Source organism: Thunnus thynnus, chromosome 1, assembly GCF_963924715.1.
Source record: "Thunnus thynnus chromosome 1, fThuThy2.1, whole genome shotgun sequence".
Lineage (NCBI taxonomy): Eukaryota > Metazoa > Chordata > Actinopteri > Scombriformes > Scombridae > Thunnus > Thunnus thynnus.
The window spans coordinates 20,318,743-20,329,496 of record NC_089517.1 but is presented as its reverse complement, the minus strand read 5'-3'; positions in this window follow the sequence as shown (position 1 = coordinate 20,329,496).

The following is a 10,754-nucleotide window of genomic DNA, read 5'->3' as shown; positions in this document are numbered from 1 at the left end:
GGATAAAGAAGTATACTCCAATCTTCAGTTTAAGAATTGTGTTGTTTATGTATACGGCCTATTTATAACCATGTAGAGTAGAAAAAACACACAGAACATAAAACTGAACACCCCTGGTTTAACATTTTTTCCACCAGAGCTTTTCACAATGACAGATTGAGTCATAAATGATGAGGTAGGTAAAAGACTTCATTCACTCCTCCACATGACTTTCCTCAAAGGATCCACATTAGTCCAATATTTGGCTAATGATGGGTTCATGAAAAACTAGTTACATAAAACAGCTTTGAGTAGCAGTCTAAATATAGAGAACCTCGTTATAGACAACATAACAAAGAACACACTCATAACTCAGTTTTGTTTTCCAGCATCACACACCAGAGCCGACACATAATCACATGCTGATGATGGTTGGCTGCTTCTTTTGTGCCTCTTCTGCTGGTTACTTCCCTGCTTGGTGAACATACAGCATGAAGTAGCAGAAGATCTTGTCACCACTTTGTTCTGAGTGGAGCAGTGAGACAAGTGGAAAGTTAAGCTGAAGTAAACAAAGCTTGAGGGCCAGTGTTATTGTCTGTTTAAATAGTTCTATCCTCAGAGGGTTTGTGCTAGTACACCACCATTGAACCACCGAAGAAGGAATAAGCTGCTTTGGCAAACCTCTAGTTTGTTGAAATTTTCTCTCTGTGAGGAGGCTCTGAGAGCCTTCTATGGAGGTTTAGTTTGTCCAATCAGTCTAATGTCCTGACAGCAATGATCAAAACAATGCATAAACATTTACCCTCAGCAGGTATAGAAGTGGAGCACGGCGGAACAACAGTAGAGTGCAATTCGAGTGTGACTTAAAATACTTTTTATGGTTTGTGAAAAGAAATTTAAGAAAATTGACTGAAGTCCTGGTCATAGGGTTGTGGAGCCTCTTTATTTAGTTACTTAGTACTGTTGAAATGTTTATGTCAGGCGTGGAGAAGATGGCGATCTTCTTGTTCTTGCAGCAAATGCAAGAAAAAGACAAGATCTTGGGAAGAACTTAAGAAAATAAAAATTTTAAATGTCCTTTTGCATGTTTGTGTGTCTTTCTTCTTTAGTAAAGCTGCTATCCAGAACAATGCACAGCAAAATAGTAGAATGAGAAGTATTTTTCAAGCAACAATTTAGGATAGAAATACAAAAATATAAGGAAAGAGGTTGAAGACATATTTTTGGAAAGTAGCACATAATGAAGAATTTTTGTACATAGTAATATATTTAACACATTTAAAACCTGATTTTGTCCAGCTGCTCTTGTCAGTGATAAATTTGTTATTCCTTTACGTTATATAACCCTGCTGTCTCCCAGACAGTATGTCATATATTGCAGCATACAATATGTGTTGGATCTTAGAAGAGGTCATAAATCGCCCAACCAGGACCCACTGTCTCTGTCAAGCTCTCTTCAAGAGTGAAAAACAAAACATTGAAAAGCTACAGTATAGTTCCAGGTATGGAAAACTAACCCCAGACTCATCTGACTTTTTGCGATTCTGAGAAAAATGGATTCTCTACTTGTAACTGCTTACCTCATCTTAATGCAGTGGCCATTAATTATAGGCTGCTCAATAGAACGCAGAGCACAGATGTGATACATTCATCACACTTGCAAAGGAAGGACTCTAAATGATGAAGTTCGGACAGGTTATATAACAGATAGTGTTAAGATATGTTGGGCTCTCTCTATCTCTTGGAACGGGCATCCATGCATACATGTTATTACTTAAAATCTGGTCATAAATTCAGATCAGGTTTCCACTCCAGATATGGCTTCAGCTCGGTTGAATGAACTAGTTTCCTCCACCACTCTGCCATATTTCTGCAAAGGGTCGGAATATTTGATATTGATCTGGAATTTGTGGATTTGTTGTCTGCTGAATCTCATTAGAAAATCATGCTTATTATACTGATAAACAAACTGCCAACTTAGTTTTTTCATTTGCCCGGATGATCACAGTCACCATTTGGAAGATGGAGATGGTGACAGTTAACAAATGCAACTGGAGTTGAGAATGCTAAGAGGAGCTAAGCAGAGCTCACACACAAATTGTTGACATAAGTTAGTAAAACACAGAAAATGTTTATGCCCTTTCTTTACAGTTTGTTGTGGACGCTCAAACAACACCTTGACCACACTCTTGACAATACCTGACATGCTTGCATATGCCTGCCAAACCAGTTGCACTTCTCAGGATTTAGAAAAGATCAAGATATTATCCAGACTAGTGCAGTGCCTGTTCAAAACGTGCCTTTTTGGAACAGGCTGATTGCTTATTTCTCGAGAACCACATATATATGTATCAATTGACAAACGTATTGAATAAAATGATAAGGATTTAATGAATGAAATGGTTTAAATCCAGACAGAAACTTCACCAGTGGGACTAAACTGAGGTTGAACTGTAGGAGCAGTTTATGGCCTTCCATTGGTTGATTCTGCTGCTACTCAAATGTATCTGTGCTCCTATTGGCTAGTTTTACTGCCTCCTTCTCTGTTTTTTTCTCCTGTGTATGCTTGTTTTTCTCTCTTGGACAGTTTAACTGAGCAGGGCACGTGCCTTTGTGCCGCACAGCAAGTCAGACCCAGAAGCCCCACCCTGTTGTGATGTGACCGTGTTTATACCAAACAGCCTCTGCTGAACTCAGACACAGAGCTGAGTGGCTCGCTGTTAGCTTGTTTTTTCAAAGTTTAATACTATTAAACGTATCGCGTGTCCAAATTGCACCAAATTCAACATTGCATGTCCTTGGGTCCCCAGCAATACACCCACCAAATGTGAAGTAGATTGGATGAATGGTTCTCCAGATATGCAAGGGACATACAGACAGACAGAGATTCCTTGCTTTATAAAGAGAGAGGAGAGATATAGAGATGATATAGCAGATGTTGCCAAAAACGTGCTTTTCTGTCTTTTTACATTCTTTTGAGTTTTAAGGTAAGTTTTATTGACTTTTAACAATATAACAGCACAAAGAATATATGTGACCACAACCAAAGCTGGCCTCCACCCAAACAGTCAGTCAGCACATCACAGTGCATCATATAACGAGTAGATTAATAATAAGGGTAAATTAAAGGAAAAGTAAAAAAAAATGTATATTCAAAAATGAAAGATGAACAGATCCATTAATATATACAGTATATGAAAAGTATATAATCAATCATGCTATAAAAATTTAAGAGTTAAAATTTAAGTTAACATATTTCTCTTCAAACTATTTCAAATGCTGATGTTTTCAAATCATTTCATGTAGCACAAACGAGAAATCTGCAAATTGGCAGCTTCAAAAAATGTTTATCACAACAAGCCCACAAGCGACGTAAGTAAGGCAGGAGTGCACTGCTCTTCATCAGACTGGGTTAGAATTAGGGTTTGTGGGTTAGGGTTGTGTATGAGAAAGTGCAGTGGAATCGAAACATGACTCAACTCATTTGTTTGTGGTGATAATAAACAGTTTGTGTATTGGGGGCTTTCAGTGTACAGACTTTATTGCTTCAATTTGTGTTTCTGTTTTCTTCAGCACCTGCTTCATATTTTTGTGGGATGTGTTCTCTTTCTCCAAATAGTGTAACTATGCATAATTAGGAGCAACATTTGCCAATAGAATCAGTCAATTACTTTATGGACTATCATTTTGTGCAATATGCAGCTGTAACATTGTAAATAAGGTCTGTGGCCACTTCTGTGTCATAGATACGGATTCTCATTGAGTCATATGTAATCAGCATCTCAGTGAATACCCTGAGGTCACTTTTCCCATGTTACTGATGTCAGTGATCTGCGTTCACATTGGCAGTGACTGCTCATGCCAAGACAAATGTCAGCCTGGGCCTCTCTTTCCAAGTCCCAGCTTGTGGTGAGTTTATTATACTAAACTTTGAAAATCCCTTGCTTTTTGCGCAGTGGTACCGTGGGGGCTCTGGGAAAGGTTTGGTTCCCAGACAGAAAATGCAACGCTGAGTGTGAGACAGGTTTTCTAGGCTTGTTGGTGGCCTTTTCTCTGAAGGTTAAAGCAGCTGATTGGTTAAGAAACCACTCTCTTTTTTATCTCCTCGCACACACACTGCTGCTCTCAAGAGTTTGGCTTACAAGTATGTGGGCCATTGTCGAATAATTTAAATGCCAGCTTTCCTATTTAAGGCTGATAATGACTTTTAATGCGTTTACGTTTACACATAAGGTTGAGACAGCTGTGATGAATGTATGTCATGTTTGTTTTTGTCTGTGTAATTATGCATGATTTTGTATGAGCAGCTTTCACTCTAAAGGAATGTTTCTCTAGCTGTATCTGGACTTTATTTGACATGCACTGTTTCTTGTTAAGAGAGCCGACCAATATGTTATCATGGTATAAAACACAAACCAGAAGTGTTTCTCTTTTCCCTTCTGTAATTTATAGTCACTAATTATGATAGTGGGTGGATGGCTGTATTTACAAGTGTAGTTATATTTAAAATCAGGTTGAGACAACCAGACGGAGGGGGGAGAAAACAGAAGAGCATTTTTGTTCTTGTCTCTCCTCTCCAAGAACCATAAATTATGTTTTGGGAGTGGTGGTTGGACTTAGACGTCTGAGCTAACCAACTTACTCACTCATTATGGCATTGTCTCTTTGAATTGAGTAGTAAGCAGTAACAGTATATCAGACTGCTGACATGAGTGTGAAGCCATCCTGACAGGCCTGCTTACGCACATCAATTTGAGGGGGACCAATGGATGCTGCTTGAGCCAAGATGCTTCCCTGGAACTCATGAACTGTGTCTGACTGACAAGCAGGCATCATAGTACTGCTGTCACAGCAGAGGGGTCCATCCAGAGTATCCAGAGCAATTGTCCCACCATGTCTGTCTTAACGAGTAATTGAATCAGTCAAAGAAAAAAAGCTCTCTTAGACACATAGCAAACAATGGTCACAATTTCTGATCATGTGAATTATTTTTAGTGTATAGGTCATTCTCCATACTCGCCTTTAGATGACCTATGCTGTGCATTTCTTTCATGAGTCTTTATGCAGTCTGTAGATTCAACGGATGCTTTGCTCTGCTTAGCAAGTGATATAATTTCTTCAGAATCTCCTTCACAGTCTTCAGTTGCTGGTTGCTGATGTTGTAGTCTTGTTTCGTGGGGCTGAGGTGGCAAGAGATGAAGGCACGGGCATGGAGCAGGTATGGATGGCACAGGAGCGTCTGGTCTTGGAGGTTTTTGAGAAAGTATTGCTTTGTGGCATGCACCTTAATATAGCAAGGGAGCAACAGGTCTGGGTAAACCAGTATGGGTTCAGTAGTGAGAACATGGTAGGTATGTCTAGAAGAGAATATTGATAACTCTGTACTGAGGAGGAGCCAATCTGGGCTCCAAACATTGCACTATTTTTGATATGCAACAAAGAAGAATATTTTTTAAGGAAGCATTTTGAGAAATACAGAGGAACACACACTTTTTTTGGACTCAGCACCTGGACAAGAAAGATGTGCGTGCATTTTACTCACTGTTTGTAGAAGAGAATATTTAGAAAAATGTGTGAAAACCTGGATAGCCTGAATTGATATGACCGAGCTGAAATACCTGAGGAATTGTTGATAGACATTAGCAAAGCTCAGAAACCATCTGGGCCCAAACTGTGCAGTGTGTTGTGAACACTCAGACACTGTCTGACATACAGTATATCGGACCTGCCATACCTGCTAAACATGCTGTTGAACTTTGTGAGAATGTTCCTTAAGATGTTGACCAGAGCCTATAAAGTAGGGGATACAGTGGATCACGACGGGCTGGTAGACCATGGCACATAAAGGGAGACACATGAAAGATCTGCTTAACTATTTTATCTACAAAACATAAATTAAACTGCAAGAGATGAGATGTGGACACCAGGCATAAGTCTCATGAGACTTGGTTGACAGGACAGACCTTTGCCGCTACAGGATGACAGGACCACTCACCAAGGGAGTTGTGACAAATTCGAAATGACCCAACACCATTGCTTTAATCTCAGAGCCCCTTTAGGCAGACCTTCAATTAGCTGTTTTCTGTCACTCACTGTTTTTAAAAAGTTGCGTAATAGTTTGTCATTTGTATATAAATCTTTGAGTCTAAATGTAGTGGAAAAAAAGCATTTGGTTGCTACACATGCTAGAATGATACACACTTGATGAACACATTTTTCTGATGTGCTAATGTCATCCCACTATGTCTCTGTTTTTTAATGTCTGTCATCATCTCCCTGCTTTCGTCTTTCCGTTGCGCCACAGCTGTAAGTCCTTCCCAGGAGAAAGAATATAATATATGTTGCACTGGCAGCTCCAGTGCTTTTGTGGATTTTGCTGTCCTGGATGTGCACACTGCCATCTATCATCACCCCCCCTTTAGAATGAATGAGTCTCTGAAGTGATTATGCTGCACAGAAAAAAAGTAAAGAAGTAAACAATTTAGTGTGACTTTGGTCCGTCTGGATAACATGTGGCTTTACTTCTCCCCAAATGCTGTCTTTATTTTTCTGCCAAGAATAAATTAAGTGATCCTGCATGTTTGTGTGCTATTCATTTCTCATCTGTAAATAACTATTATCACTTCTACTGCTGTGACTATTACTACTACCACAACTACTGGTGCTACTGCCACTTCAGAGACCTTTGTAACCAGTTAAAACAAAACAGCGGCTGAATTGAAAAGTAATAATATATCTAATCCAAATACAGTAGCCTAGTCATAAACAAAAAAATGGTTTTACTACACGAAAACATGACTATAAAAGCTGTTTGAAGATGAGATGTAGCAGATGACTCATTCTGACAGCTTGAACTCCTGGATGGTCCCGAGCCTTGAGGCCCACATGGAAAAATGTCTGATTGACAATTAAGACTAGACTTTGTGGAAAGTTTCTAAACTGAAGACAAAATGTCAATTCAAGTTCGATGTGTCACAACTCAGAAACAACAGATGATGTACGGAAAACATTTTCCTTAATCTACACCAAATTGTTTAAATCTTACAAAATTACCCCTTTCACTGAAATAGTCTAATCAGCTTTATATTAGCACAAACAGATGTACCAAATTGTAATATTTATATGATCAGAGAGCTCACTAGGTTGTAAAAGGTCAGCCATATGTTTCTAGATTTTGGCCATTTTGTAGCTCCAAAAGTCCAAAAAAAATGCCAGATGGGGTTAAGGTGAAGTGTGCTGAATCGTGTGCATGAATAAAGGCTTGTCTTTTTTTTTCTCTCTTTTACTTGTTGAGTGTCCAAGAGACGTCTATCTTGCGTTGGCATTTGTAAGTGTTGAAAGGAGGTGGGTAGTCAGATCAGGTTGTACACTGTGTATGTTTGTTTAAGAACAGAGTTATCAGAGGTGAGCCAGGTCCAGAGTCAGGTCATGTTTTTGCTGAGGCAGAGAAAAGTTTACAGTCTCTTTAATACAAGCAAGTATAGAATCAGAAATCTTTTGACTTTAGTTTAATTCTGAGGATTGAGTGGAAACCTTAAAAACTGTCCTAAGAGAGCGACTATTAGAAATCCATTCATATTTTGTTTATCTGTCTTTAGACATTATAATCCTCAGCGTGAGTAAAAGACCAACCACTCCACTTCTTGTGCAATTCAGTGTCTGTTCTCCAGCTGTATTCCCGATGAGCCCAGACCACAACATTTTAATACTCGCTATGTCATTTCTGACATTCAGGAGACCCAGTGCCAGTGACCAGATTGGAAGCCCTCTCAAACCATGATATAAATTTACATGACGTGTTGACTTAGGGAAACTAATGCACATACTGGAAGACTTTACACATAAAAAGGACACATCTTGTGAAGAAAAGACGATCTGTGCTCTCTTTAATTGCTCCATTTATTGTGTAAAAACAGTGCTTCTCTGCAGTGGAAAAAGCTGAACTGCAAGGGGTTGTGTTGCGGTTTGGTCCCTCCGGGGTGTCTCTCTGTGATTCTATGTAACCAGGTGCTCTCAGGACCCCAACATGTTATGGTGGGCGACAAGTCTGCTGCCTCTCATCCATCCTCCACTTGTTAAACTGCGTTACACAACTCCAGAGCTTTCTGTATGTGTGTGTGTGTGTGTGTGTGTGTGTGTGTGTGTGTTTGTGTGTGTTTGTGTGTGTGTGTTTTGACTGCCCCACTTTATATGAACAACTCATTCACAAGTAGAGCAACAAGTCTGGCTAAAATTCAGCATTGTGGGGCTCTTGGAAAGTGAATAGAGAAGCAGCTCAACACACATCTCTGCCTTGTCCTAGCAAACACAGCTGTGGCTGCGTCCCCAAGCCACCCCTCTCTGTCTGAACTCTTTAGCCCAGAATTCCCTCAGCCAAACAAACCAAGCAGGTCAACACAGCAACAGTGGCCAGTTTATCCTTCATGCTGTGCTAAACAAGGATAGTTTAGAGCTCAGAGGCAGCTCTGGTGAGCTTATACAAACTCTATACCTGTCATGCTTTTGTCAGGGATATCAGTATCACATTATAAAATTCACTGCCTATAAATATACTGGCAGGAGGAAGCAATAGGGACTTATTATATATTATTATTTATTACCTTTAAATCACAGGTTAATTTAATCAAAATACATCAGTTTTCACCTTTTGTTTATGCAGTTTACTATTATGCAATGATGGCAGAGCGAACAGTTTCCTCCTGTCTTCATTGTAATTGTTTACATGTGTGGATTTTTTATGGCTGCGTTTACTGAAGCTTGTTTTTTATGACATAACATTGAAGTTTCTCTTTGATAAATGCAGCTTCAAAAAGCAAACTGTCGAGTTATTGGTAGAACTTTCTAAAATGTACAATGAATGATTTTAATGTTTTTGTCATATCTAAGCAGTCATGAGGAGAAGAAAAACAAGGTACTTTAAAGATTTTGTCTTTGTTGCAAATCTTGTTTGTTGTCACTGCCGCTATTATTATTCATTAGTCATATTTCTATTATTATTATTAATGTTGTCGTCATTGTTATTATTGTTGTTGCTGTGCTTCTCTGGGCTCTTCTCATTTCTCTATTTTGTGCCTCCTTGTCTCCTCTCTCCCGGACAGATGATGCAGCTGTGCCACACGCCATATTTAATTGACATTGCTTTAAAATGACAGCTCTGGAGCAAGGATGTCTTATTTTGTTTAATCACTGTTGCCTCAACTCCTCTCTCCTCGTGTCTCTTCCTTGCCTCCTCCACTCACATCTCAGGTGCGAGGGACTAAGACGTGAGGAGAGGAGGTGAGGAAAGGAATCGAGGATGTACAAACTGAGAAATGAGAAGAGGCGTCAGTGTCTCTCTCTCTCCTCTTTCCCTTCCCTCATTCTCTCTCAACCCAACTGATCAAGGCGGATGCCCGCCCACCTAGAGCCCCGTTCTGCTTGAGGTTTCTTCCCGTTAAAGGGGAGTTTTTCCTTGCTGCTGTCGCCAAGTGCTTGCTCATGAGGGAATGTTGGGTCTCTGTCAATTAAAGAGTACGGTCTAGACCTGCTCTATGTGGAAAGTGCCCTGAAATAACTTCTGTTGTGATTTGGCGCTATATAAATAAAAATTCAAATTGACTTGACTTGCACACACACACACACACACTCTCACACATACACACACACACACACACTAATTGTATCTAAATACAATAATAAAAGTAGAAAAATGACCTTTATAGGTACAAATAGTTGGATGTCATCACATCTATGGCTGCTATTCACATTGGGGACATGTAAAACTGTCACAGCAGCCATTGTTTTATTTCAGATTCAATTTGATTATGTTAACAGAAAAATAACACCATCTGACTTTTTTCAAAAAAAATACTTTGTGTTCAGTGGACAGAAAATCTGCTTTTGCACCTTCTCCTTATTTTCTACATACACAGAAAGTGTGTCAGGAGCTACAGCTGCATGAAAAGTATATTTGACTCAAAGTGGAAAGTATCAATATAATGTCATCAACTTTCTTTCCAACTTCATTACATGATGATGACACATTACCCAGACCTTACCATTTGTAGGTGACTTATTTTCTTCCTGAGGCACAACTGCAGTACTTTCACTTAACCTTTATCTGCAAGGGACAAAAAGGTCACAGGTTACAAACTCTGAGATCACATCAGGACCCTTGCTCTCAGTCAGACATAAATCACACTCATGTGATGGTAGTCATTCTTTTTGACTTTGTAGGGTCTTACCACTAGTGGGACAACTGCTATTTCTACCAATAATCGTACAAACTTATTGGGTCTTCTCTCTTCATACTAAAAGATATCGTGGTGTACAAGTTCACTGGAACATGAAGACCCTCTTTTGTTTGTTTTGTTGTATAATGTGGACTGGCAAGCCGTCTACACTTAGAACAGCCTCGTGAAACTTCATACACCCAAACCAGAGACCTGGACATCTCATAAAAAGGTTCTTAATAGTTTGCTAAGGTATTGTATATTCAAGATAAGGAGGCCTTTGAGGCCATCTTATAAATTGGATTTGGACCACAGAGCTCAGGTAGCTCTAGTAAGAATTCCTTTATAATTACATTTTATGGTTCACCTGTCTAAGAGAATTGTTTGAAACCTGAATTTGCCCCGGCATCCCAGTGTTTGTCTGTCTCCGTCGCTTAAGCAGTTTGGAATTTACTGGACAGTACAGTGCACTTACGTTTCTAAGAGAACAAGAAGCAGACGTTCCTTTTGTTCTTGACCTCGTTGTGTCTACAAGTATGCAACCAGTATGGACTGAGTTCAGGA